This window comes from Typopeltis vanoorti, chromosome 25, assembly GCF_054136105.1.
Source record: "Typopeltis vanoorti isolate ZY-2024b chromosome 25, IOZ_Tvanoo_1.0, whole genome shotgun sequence".
Taxonomy (NCBI): Eukaryota; Metazoa; Arthropoda; class Arachnida; order Uropygi; family Thelyphonidae; genus Typopeltis; species Typopeltis vanoorti.
In genome coordinates, this window is record NC_143573.1 from 19,978,775 (window position 1) to 19,992,157 (window position 13,383).

At 36.7% G+C, this 13,383-nt stretch overlaps 1 protein-coding gene across 1 annotated transcript in view; it reads right to left on the reverse strand.

Moving 5' to 3' along the window:
- LOC150092589 (1-phosphatidylinositol 4,5-bisphosphate phosphodiesterase delta-4-like) overlaps positions 1-13,383 on the reverse strand; it is a 324,472-nt gene that overhangs the window by 199,306 nt on the left and 111,783 nt on the right. The window lies entirely within an intron of this gene.

Sequence of the window (13,383 nt, forward strand, 5' to 3'; positions counted from 1 at the left end):
TATATTTTGTTTTGTTTAATTTTTCCAAGAAAAATTAGACACACCAAATATAAAGTGCAACTAGAAAACTTTAGCAGAAATTCTAAATATCAAATTTCAAGGCGTTTCTGAATGAATATTTGAATAGTAGAATTAGGATATTTTAAACCATTTTGTCAACAAAATAATTTTTTGGGTCTGGCTGACTGAGTAAATGGTGCTTATGTTCTCCAACCAACAGACTAGGTTTTAATCACAGAACAGGCAGGGATGTATTCTTCAGGTCAGAGATGAATTTCATCATCCAATTTTAGATATAACCACTTGGATTTTGAGGGTCTGAAGAATCTCGAAAAACCTCCATGTTAGTCTCTAAAGTGGATTTTCCAGATAACCTAATTCTTAGTCTATTCATGGTGGTACTAGTGTACAATAGGTTTACAACTTTTCATTGGAAAATTCCCATAAAACTTGTAATATCATTTTGAAATGCTAGGCCACATTTTGCCATTTCAAATGATCAGATTTTTTGCATATATGTTTGTGCATGCACACACATACATGCAAAAAAAGAACTAATAACTAGTATGAATGTTAACATAACCGAATGACTAACTTACTAGATACATCTATGTATTTATGAGAAGAATTTCAATTTAGTGTCAGATTAATCTTGAGTTATCTAGTAATAGATTCCACCAAAATCACAAATCACAAACAGTGAGGGGGGGGGGATTCAAGGTTTAACTCTAGCATGGAATGATTGTATAGTAGAGTTAAACCTCAAATCCCCCCCTCACTGTTTGATCTGTTTTGGCTCAAAATTTCTCTACCAAATCAACCTGCCCTTTTCATATGCTGTGTTTATCACTCTCCAAACTCCTTAAGCACTTAGTCTTGCTCTCTCTTTTAGCTTAACTTTTTATAGTGAAAATGTCCTAATAGTTAGGTCATGGTAACTGAGATCACAACCTCATACAAATCTCTTTTGTCACAGAAAAACCTTCACTCACAATAATAAATTTAGTTTAATCTTTTATCCAAGTGTAAGCAAACAACGTTTGCGCCTGAAGTATCTTCGGGACTGAGGCAACTTGTGGTAAAGGTGGACCAAGCTTTCATCACTCCTTGTCTTAACATCTCCCATAATGCAAAGCGCATCTCCTTGCGGACATGTATAATGCTATGCATTCAGGGAAGGGCCAATATCCAGACCAATATCGCACTTTATTGAGGTCTCATTCAGTGGGAGCCAGACCCTGAAATGGTGATACCAAGGTGGAAGCAATGGAGAAGTCATATTTACCAATATGAGTTGCCAAAAGGTGTCTCACCTTATTATTAAATTGCTCTGTATTTAGAGAAAGATGTTGGAAGTTTTTTCCCCACTTGGTTAGACTATAATAAATATAGTTTAAACGTTTATCCAAGTGTAAGCAAACAAAGTTTGCGCATGAAGTATCTTCAGGACTGAGGCAACTTGTGGTAAAGGTGGACCAAGCTCTCATCACTCCTTGTGTTAGTATCTCCCATAATGCAAAGCAAATCTCCTTGCAGACATGTATAATTATTATTATTATTATAGGCAACTCCGAAGAGTCCTTAGACTCATCGAGGGAGGTCCTAAACATCATGTAAAGAATAACTATTCAACATCTACACAGTATCTATCATACTTTGTCTTGAACTCATTCACAGTCATAGCACCCACAACAGATTCTGGCAGCTTATTCCACTCATTCACCACTCTACAAGTAAAAAACCTAGTTCAAACACCCTTGCTAACCACAATCTTGCCCAGTTTCCATGGATGGCCCCTAGTTCTCCCACCACCAGTCCTGTTCTGAAAAATATCCTCTAAATTAATCTTATAGAAACCTTCAGTAATTTGAATGTCTCAATCATATCACCCCTTTCTGCCTATCAACCAATTCTACAACCCACTTTACAAATCATTAACCTGTTCTCATAAGGTTCATTCCATAGACTTGCCATCATCTTGTTCACTTGCCTCTGGATCCTCTCCATCTCCCCATCAAGAAGAAACCCTTGGCAGCCAGATCTGGGCACAGTAGTCAAGATGGCATCTTATCAAGGCTCGATACAGAGGAACAATAACTTACTTATCTCGGCTTGTCAAAGTATTCTTCAGCATCCAAGTGATTTGATGAGCTGATTTAGCCACTTTTGAAATGTGCTCCCATTTCAACTCCCTATCCACCAACACTCCCAAGTCCTTGGCCTCATCAATCTCCTGGATTGCAGTTCTGCCAATGTGATATACTGCTGCTAATCTTTTTACCCCAAAATGCATAACCTTACATTTTGCCACATTAAATTGACACCCATTCTCCTTAGCCCAGTCCTCCAATCTATCCAAATCATCCTGCAAAATTTTGACATCATATGCATTCACTATTTCTCTACCCAACTTGGCATCATCAGCAAACAGATGAACAGTTCCTCTCAGATCCTTCCCTACATCGTTAATGAACAAATTAAACAGTAGGAGTCCAAGAACAGAACCCTGCAGCACACCACTAGTCACATCTCTGATATCTCTCCATCAACCACCCTTCTATCTATCTCACTAACCCTATATCCATCCCCATATACTGCAGTTTACTGATTAGAATTCCATGTGGTATCCTGTCAAAGGCCTTAGCAAGGTCCAGCAGTATCATTGTAAACCCATTCCTCCTTATCCAGTGCAGCCGTCACTGAACTGGATAAGGGGAATATAAAACATATATAACTATAAAACATGAGCAAGTTACTGAGGCATAATCGACCCTGCACAAAACCATGCAGTCTCCCATACAGTATCCCATTTTCATCTATCCATTCCTGTATTTTTCTCGACTAATTTCCCCAAGACCTTGACAATGACTCCTGATATGCTGATCAGCCGGTAATTTGCAACAGCAGTCTTGGAACCTCCTTTATGCAGTGGAACTATTTTCCCCTTTTTCGATTCCCTCGGGACTAAACCAGACCCGAGACTCAAATTAAACAAAATCGTCAAGGCACTGACAATTCTTTAGCTGCTTCACGTAAGACCAGAGCTGGTATACCATCCAATCCCGCAGATGTATTCACATTAAGGTATTGTAATCATGAGTTTACAATGATTCACCTGCACTTCATTCACTTCAATTCCTGCAATATTCCTTCATTCCACCATCTGGATGATATACACTTGCAAAGTGCTCGCTCAGTAATTCCACTATATCAACTGATTCAGTTACCTCCCTACTATCGGCATTCCTTAAAAATCATTCTGCCATATACATTTTTTCTTTTACTTGCAGCATATCAAAAAAAACTGTTTGGGACTCTCTTTAGCTTGCGTGGCTAATTTCGTTTCATTATCCGTTTTGCTTTTCTTACCCCACTCGGTACCCTTCTGGCCTGTGCTTTATACCGTTCATGTGCCTGCAGGTCACCATTCTCCTTAAATTCCCTCCACAGTTGTTTCTTTTTTTGCCGCTCAAGCTTAATGGTGTTATTCATCCATTTAAATCTTACTTGATTTACTATCCGGACTCTAGGAACACAATCAGCTATTACCTCCTTCAAACGCTGCTTTACCACTTCCCATGCACTATCAACCTCCAGCCCTTGCAGTTGTACATGCCTTGGCACTGAACCAAGCAATCTCATAAGCTTGTCATAATTACCAGCATAGCAATTCCACATGTACCCTGTCTTAATTGAAAATTCCATGCATTTAGCTACCTACCAGGTCAAGACCGTATGATCACTCTCGCTAATTGGTGGCAATGTGGTCATATTCAATACAGTCAAATTCTCAGATGCAATTACTAGTTCAAGCACTCTCGAACCCTAGTATATTCCATTACATGCTGTCTCAGATAGTTATCCCTTAATAACTGCATAAAATCAAATTGCTTCCTCCCATATGTCCTCTCTCCTCCTTCCAATCAATGTTACCATTGTTGAAATTACCCTCCTTCCACTCATTGTGATTTGCTTATGCATACTATCTCAATTATCTTCCATCACCTGGTCTATAGCAGCACCCAATTGTATATTTTGTTCTGCTAGTCTCAAACTCACACCAAATAGTCTCAAATGTGCTCTTTTCACTATCCTAAGGTTCAACTTCTATTCTCCTTGGCTGCAATTCATCAGCTATCATCAATAACACTCCCTCACTATTTTTTTCTCTCTGTCCCTCCTAAACACACTATACCCTTCACATTCTATCCCACTAGCTATATCATCTTCTGTCAGCCATTTCTCACTAATGCCAATAGCCTGTGGCTAAGAAGAGCCAACCAAGGCCAAAAATTCTTCCTTCTTGTTCCTAATACTCCTGGCATTAGTATACATAAAGTGCAGAAGCCCGTTAGTCCCACCCCTATCTTGATGCCTTATACTAACTATCCCATTCTGATTCGCTGTCCTTCATACTAGCTTGGGCATATTATACACATTCTTACACTCAACTGCCTCCAGTGAGGCAGTTGAGTCTGTATATCCACTCACCCCCCTTAATAGCTGTAGTTTCCCTGATTCTGCACATTCATTTTCACTTCATTCATCAACACTCTTTCCAGTCTCCGCACACCAAATCCATTCAGATGCAAACCATCCATCTTGTATAAGTTCTTTCGCCCATCAAACTCACTCCACACGTCCACAAACTCCACACCACTCCTCCTGCATAATCTGCGCATAGAGTCATTTGCAATTATGGCCCTCCTTCTCAACTCTTCTCTGTCATACTGCAGCAACAGACTCACTATCTTAACTCTCTTATTCTTTTCTTCTGCTACCTCTAGTAATTCCTTCAAGTCCTCTCTCATAGCAATTTCTTCACCTTTTAAATAATTCATTCCTACCACTACTATCATTTCTTTCACCCTCTGCTTTTGCGCTCTAATAGACTCACTTACATCCTTAATTTTCACCCGGTAAGTACGATTTTGTCAAACTCTCATCTATTACACCTCTTACTAATGAATCACTGTACAACACTCGTCCATTTTTCTTTCACTCCCGATCATGCTCTCATTTTTCTTATCACATCTTTGCTTCTTGCCGTTAGCTGATGCACTCTGTAAACAATTTTGTAATTGCTCCAGCTGCCACTTCGCCCTATGTATCACTCCGCGCAACCATGATGCTATGCATTATTAATTATTATTGCTATTATTATTATTATTAATTATTATATATATATATATATATATATATATATATATATACTTGTATTATTAATTATAATGCTATGCATTAAAGAAAAGGCCACTACAAGGACTGGTTTTGACCTTTATTGCGGTCTCGTCAGTTGGAGCCAGACCCTGAGGTGGTGATACCACGGTGGAAGCAATGGAGAAGTCATATTTACCTATACAAGTTGCCAAAAGGTGTCTCAGGTTATTACTAAATTGCTCTGGATTTAGAGACAGATGTTGGAAGTTTTTTTTCACTTGGTTAGACTATAATACATTTAGTTTAATCCTTTATCCAAGTGTGAGCAAATAGCAATTCCAGAGCAATTCTGTTTCTATGTAGATACCACTTTGTGGAACCTAATTTTTGTACAGGCATATTGTTTACAATTTTCTTTAACTGCTTATGTATAGTTGTAACCTTAATATGGCACAGTATGATCTTTATAGTTTTTGTGGCAAATAAACTATAAACCAAACCCAGCAGATGGTGACCATAACTTTTCCTGCTGAAGGAATGGTTTTCATTTTCTTTGGTGCAGATTCCCTGCTTGCAACCCATTGTTTTGACGGTTTCATGGTCTCAGGCTGGTAGTGATAATATCCATGTTTCATCCACTGTTACAAAATGACAGAAAAATTCCACTGAATTCTGTTGAAACAGCTTCAAGCTGTTCTTGCAACAGTTCACAAGCTGACGCTTTTGATCCAGTGTGAGCAAATGCGGCATCCATCTTGCCAATAGTTTTCTCATATGTAAATGGTCATGTAAATATTATGCACACAGTCATTTGAGATGCCCGCATTCTTAGCAATTTCCCACACCTTCACTCTTCTATCATCTATCACCATATCATGGATTTTTTTAATAATTTCTGGAGTAGTGACCTCAACAGGGTGTCCAGAATGTTCAGCATCACTTATGCGCATATGGCCACTTCAAAAGTTACTAAACCACTTATAAACTGTTCTAATCGAAGGTGCAGACTTACTATAATGTTTATCAAGCTTAGCTTTAGTTTCCTGAGCCATTTTGCCTTTCCAAAAGTAATGTTTAATCATTACACGAAATTCTTTCTCATTCATTTTTCACAAATCACGGTACTTTTGATAGATTCAAATGAACGCCAAACACAGAGTAATAGATCCATCTGACTGAAACTTAGTGTGTGATCCTCCAACAGTTGCCAGCAACTAAAAATAACCTCGATACATACTGGTGGCACCATCTCTTTGACTTTGCATGGACTTATTGAACAGCCCTCATAAAATAGGTTTCTGAGGCATACGACAATTGACTTTCCTCTTCAGGATATTGCTTCTCTATACACAACTTTGCTGCATTGATCTCTCTCTCCCAGCTAACTCCTCATTCCATGCTACACCTGCAAGCTGTCTCCTGAGCTCCTCATAATCACCAGCCTTTTATTTTCACATATACCCTTTTCTCACAGAGGTACTCACACTGCTGACAACCACCCAGGTTATCACTTCATGGTCACTCTCACCAAATGGAGAGTAATTTGACACCTCATTTATAATTACATGCTCTGATGAGATAATCAAATCCAAGACTCTCAATCCTTATGTGCCCTCTGTTACATACTGTCTGAGGTAGTTGTCACTCAAAAACTCATTTTCTTTACTTCCAGTTGCCATCTCATCATCTCAGTCTATACTGCCATAATTCAATCACCCATAATGATCACTCTTTTCTTATATGTTTGGCAAATTTGATTTTACATATCATGATCACTACCGTCCACATTACCAGGTCTTTAGCAACATCCAACTAAGTATTTCATTCTAATCACCTCTATCTCACACCATATGGCCTGAAAACCACTGCATATATATTTCCCTTTCACATTTCTTACTCTTTTTCTATCATCTATAGCACTCCACCTCCCTTTTTACCCTTTCTATCTTCACAAAATATATCACACTCTTCCATCTCTATTCCTGACAGGATGTCATTCTCATCCAACCAACCATGTCTCACTTATTCCAACAATTTTTGGGTGAACAAACTCAATCAATGCAATCACTTCCCTCACTTTGTTTCTTATACTTCTTGCATTTGTATACAAATATAACAGCTTATTATTGGATTTCTAACAGGTTTCACTGATACCAATTATTAAGTGCAGCTTCTCCATACTTTCCTTGAGTATTTATTTTTTTCTCCATATTCATCTCAGAACTGTCTTGAAATCCAACTCTTTTTCCTAGATCCCAGGTCATCCCCCTTCCTTTTTTGTCTATATATGCATTTACAGCCTCTTGGAGCAGCCTTTCCTTATTTGTCTTGCACATTGTTCTCTCATTCTCTACAATCATGTCACCAACTTTGTCATTCATATGCACCACTTCAATATCTCTCTCTTCTTCCTTATGTTCCTTCTCTTTACTGTCATTTCTTATTTGATAACATTAATTCTCTACACTAATTTCTCTACATTCCAGCAGTAGTCTCCCCAAATGACTCACACCAAAACCATTCAAATGCAGTAGAGTTCAATTCATCCTTCAAACTCATTACACACATTAACAAACTGCACCCCTTTCTTCTCGCACATTCATACTAACATATCATTCACAATCTTCAAGCTCTGCCTCAATTCATCACTGTCATACCTGGGCAACACACTGCCTACGTTTCCAACACACTATTACCTTTTATCCTCCTCAACAACCTCCTGATATCCAATCACTCTATTCATTTTACCTCCAGAAAACAAACCTGGTGCATTTTCTCGTTTAACACACCTCTAATAATCAAATCTATATACAACACCACTCATGGGTCTTCCGTTACCTCTGTCATATTGACATTCATTTTTTGTCTTCTTCACTCTTCCATACATATGTACAATTCTCTACATTTCACTACACATATGCCTCATCTTCTCTAACTTAGCATACAAATAATATAGCATTTTTTTTTGCTATCATTCACTTGCTCTATTTTAATGCCAGTCACACATGCTCGTTCACCCTCAATACTGCTCCCCATCTTGCCATTAATTGCACTCTGTTTTTATCAACTTCCTCTACATTCATATTGCTTTTGTCATTCTTACTACCAATGACTGTTTCTTTTAGCAGATCATTCATTTGCTTTTTCAAAACTTTTTTGCTACTTTACAGTGTCCCTCTTTGCTATCAGACAAGCACTCACCCTTCTCTTGTCATTCTTGCTACCTTCAGTTACCAATATGTTACTGCGCATCAAGTTCACATTCAAATTGCACTTTGCACACATCCTCCTTCCATCCCCCTTATATATCTGTAATTTAATGACATAATCTAACTGATACATATAGCACACCTCAAATTTCACAAAACAACTAAAGTCAAAATTAAGCTCTTGTAAAGACAAAGCTGATGTCATCTTTCCTTAGCTGGTTACTATATTCTGCTCTAAGTTTAACAGTTTTGTAAACAAACTTAAACAAATAAGCCTCCACACTAGAAACACTGTAAGCACACAACTTCTACAACAACACTTACACATAAACACACACTTATTTAAGATTAATTAGTCAAAAAAAAACTTATCTGAATTGGAAGCCTTCTTTACACAAACCTTCCAGCAAAATGCCACATGCCATTTCGCTGGCATGAGAGCAAATAGTTGCTCTCAACATTTTAAAAGCATTTGATTGAGTTTGGCATAGGTTTGGTACTTAGCAAACTACCATCCCTTTCAACTTTCTCACTGATCACTCACAATATGTTATGGTGGATGGTTTCCTCTTCTTAGATTTCCCCACTAATGCAGGAGTACCACAAAGTTCCATTCTTTCACCCGCTCTCTTCTTCTTGTATATAAATGACCTGCTCTCACAGATTTCCCATTGTATCTATACCTTTGCTGATGACATTACACTCCATTTCTCCTTTTCATTGGACACTGTAGTGCTCTAATATTAGAATACTCAAGATCCACCATGACCAATTCCCTGAACTCCTATCTCCTAGCTATATTTTAATGTAGCAAGGACAACCTTGGAGACCTGAATGCCACCAAAACTCAGTCACATCTGATCTGTTGTAAGAAAGAGCTCGCATCTCTCCAGTAGCAGATTATGTTCCTTTGAGGCCCTAGGTGCAATTTTGTTATAAGGCCCTTTATGTAAAAGTGTTTTTTTATATTAAAAAGGCTATCAAATCCTTAAATAATAACAAGTTTTTTCTTTATTTATAATTATTTATTTAATTGGTCTAGTTAGTATTACAACTTACAATGTCACCTTTCGTGCTTTTAAATCTGCAAATAGATTGATAAGGTTATCACAATTTAACATATTAACTATATCATTTTCTATAAATATTATAGATGAATCATTTAAATAAGTCTGCCCTAAACTATTTCTTAAATAATTTTTTATTCTTTTTAATACTGAAAATAAATAAATAATAAATATAACTGGTCATTAAATTTTTGGAGGCATATTATCTTTTTGCTATGTAATTTTTGAGGCCCCTCGAGATGACGAGGCCCTAGGCATATTGTCGTGACGTTCTATTTTCATGTTATGTTCTAAATCCGCCATCTTGGTTCAAGTCACTCTTATCAATATAACAACTAATTGCAAATTGATCACCGATCCAAAAGTAGAGAAATTTATAATTATACTGCGCCACCCTATTTTTAGATTAGTCTATACAAAATAGTAGGATCAATTCTTAATTAAGTTAGCAGTCTCCTCATTTATTTAGGCCGAATTATTTACTATTCCACTTGGGGTTCCTGCAAGATTCGAATATTTATGAACGGTGCAATAAAAGGGAATTCAGGCAAACACAATATTTAGATTAACAAAATAAAACATTTAATATATGATATATATAACAAATACAAGAATTCTGCTTTAAAATGAAACAATACAATCAACTTAATACATTTTGCTAAGTCACTCATGCCAAATCAATGTTCTAAACTTTCACATACAATTCACAGCTTCAAAATCACAAGCTTTCTTAACTCAAGTTAATAAAACAAAACTTCTTATTTAATCAGCTGTACTTAATGTTTAAATTCACAGGAAGCACTAATCAAGGTAGACAATATTCCAAGCAATCTTATTTCGGACTTTGAACTTCGAAGATATGTTAATGTTAGAATAAATAAACGAGTATGACTACTCTTACCAGATACAATCTTCAATACATCTATTAATTGTGAGCACACTTATGAATTAACTTATTTACGTTAGCGGAACACATTAATAAAAATTCTTCAACGATTTTAGCTGAACTACTGTTAATTGCGCTTCACTACTCAAAAAAAAAAAACACATCAATAAGGCACTGATATCTTTCCTTGTTTACTTTTCTGAAACTAGTTAATTTCAATAAATTCTTCTCAGGGCAACATAGAATTAAGACGCAATCCTAGACTAACTGGAAATAATCAGAATTTTTCACTGAATGTCCAGTTCCTTATTTATCTGGATACGACATTAATTTTCCTTTACAACACAGCTGACTTCACTTGCAGCTAAGTATATGATTCACTATGTTTTGGCTCACTTCTAAACACTATTCTCATGAATTTCTGCCCTAGAGAACTTATAATTTTCTTCCACTTCTTTTGCTTGTATCCTACCTTCCTTCCCGCTCCGCAAAAACTTCCTCTCTCCTCTAATTCAAAATCTTTTCTCTTTTTTTTTCTTCTCCTTTCAGTCCGAAGGTCATGCTCTCTTCGATTCGTGCTTGTTTATTTCATGCGTCTCCATGACAACAAATGAACGCAAACATTTCGCTAATGTAACAATGCTCTACAACTACATGAGTGATTACATAACGTTAAATTTTCAGAAATAAGAATAAACAGAATATTTAAACTACTTAATAAGCTTTTTCATTACGTATAGAATTAATTATAATAATACTTTTCGTTACATCATATATATATTTTAGTTATTATAAATTCTGCACATATTATTACTTAACAAATTAATAGTAGGTTAAGTTTAGAATAAATATTTAAATAGTAATCCTAAATTAAGAAATAATAAATAATTTTTATACAAATCATGATTAATACATAATAAGCAATGTTAAATGTGAATGAAAAAAAATAAATTACACAACATAGTTTCATTCACAATTTAACAAAAAAAAAAAAAAATTTTTCTTATAACAAAATTTTTTTGGGGTGCTTAAGGGTCAAAGCTGTATAACTGAGAGGAGACCTCCACATAGCCTTTAAAGGAATGTGGAGAACCGACCAGGGCTTCTGACCTAATGTCCAATCCTCACCCTCTCGTGGTGCACCCTGTTGGGTATCTACTTGGATACTGAACGGACGAGGATGGGCTGGCAATTTGGGATTTAGCCGACCAAATTGTAATTCTTATTGGTTAAACCAAAATATAGAATGATGGTACAACACGACAAAATTTTATGCCAGCTGGGGCGTCGCCCGGTTAAACAAGGCCCCCGTTGTTTTTGCCAGGGAACCAGGGCGAACAGCGAAAAGTCAGCTACTGGAAAAAATCTGAAAATAAACCCCAACTCAACATCACCAGAGTTAAAGATCGGTACTATCAACATAAGAAGCCTGAATGGCAAAGAAATGGAGCTAGCTGAGGAATTAGATAAGTACCAGATCGACATAATAGGGGTGACTGAAACAAAAAAGACCAAAACTGGTGAGATCTTTCTGAGCAATAAATACAAAATGTTATATTCAGGCAATGACAATCAAGGAAAAGAAGGAGTAGCCATAGTATTCAACACAAAATACGAAGCTAATCTTCTTGAATGGCAGGCAGTCTCAAGTAGAGTAATGTGGGCAAATATGAGAATGGGGAACTGGACAATGAGACTTATTTGTACCTATGGTCCCACAGAAGGTTCTACTAAGGTAGAAGTGGAGGAATTTTTTGAGGCTTTAGAAAAAGCAACTGACACAATGAAAAATGAAAAGTTGGTCCTTGTTGGGGATCTAAATAGCAGAGTAGGAAATGATTGTGAGACATACAAAAATATTTTGGGAAAATTTGGAGAAAAGAACAAAGCTAATAATAATGGCAAATATCTGTTGGATTTCTGCTCAGGACATGGACTGGTTATTACTAACACCATGTTCCAACATAAAAATGTGCACAAATTCACATGGAGAGAAGAGGCTAGGAATAAGAAAAGTCTCATTGACTATGTTATTGTTGATAGTGATGTTTTCTCCCTGGTGCAGGACACCAGAGTGTACAGAGGATTTGAAATTGGAAGTGATCACTATTTAGTCTTGAGCAGGATAAAATTGAATTTCATATTGAAAAGAATAACATGTAAGAAAGTTTTAAAGCGAATAAAAGTTGAGCAGCTCTCAGACGTGAGCTGTAGACTAAAATACACAAAGATTATTGAAGAAAAAATGAAACAGTTTGAGAACAGGAATCAAACCTTGGAGATTCAGTGGCAAACTCTGAAGAAAATATTGATTGATTCTGCCAGAGAGGCATGTGGTGAGGTTGTCTGTAAGGATAAAAAAATCAGAACTCCCTGGTGGACACAGGAAGTTAAAGAGGCAGTGAAGGAAAAGAAGAAAGCATACCAAAAGTTCCTGTCAAATAAGTCAGCTTGTGCTCTTAGAGAATATAGAGACAAATGCAAGAATGCTAAACACTGTGTAAAACTAGCTAAACAAAAGTCATGGGAGGACTTTGGCAAGAATATAGAAAATAAATATCAAGAAGGTGGCAAAATATTCTGGAGGTTGTAGAAGAAGCTTAAGAATGGAGGAAAGAGTGCTATAAAAGGAATTAGAGATGATAAAGGTAACATGAAAACGGGAGAAAAAGATATCCTTGAAGTATGGAGTGATTACTTTGAAAAACTGCTAAATGAAACAAGCAGTGATGACAGCACAGTGGTAAAAAACACTGACCAGGCATGTAGTCAGAAATACATATCCATACTTGAAGTAGAAAAAGCCATCAAAGGCTTGAAATGTGGAAAGGCAGCAGGAGTAGATGATATTCGACCAGAAATGCTGAAGTATGGTGGTATAAGAGTCTTACAGTGGCTGCACTGCATAGTTCAGAAAGCCTGGACAGAGGGACAAATTCCCAATGATTGGAGTAGAGCTCTCATAGTACCCATATATAAAAAGGGAAATAAAACTGAATGTGAGAATTACAGAGGTATTTCCCTACTGAGTGTTCCTGGCAAGATCTATGCAAGTATTCTT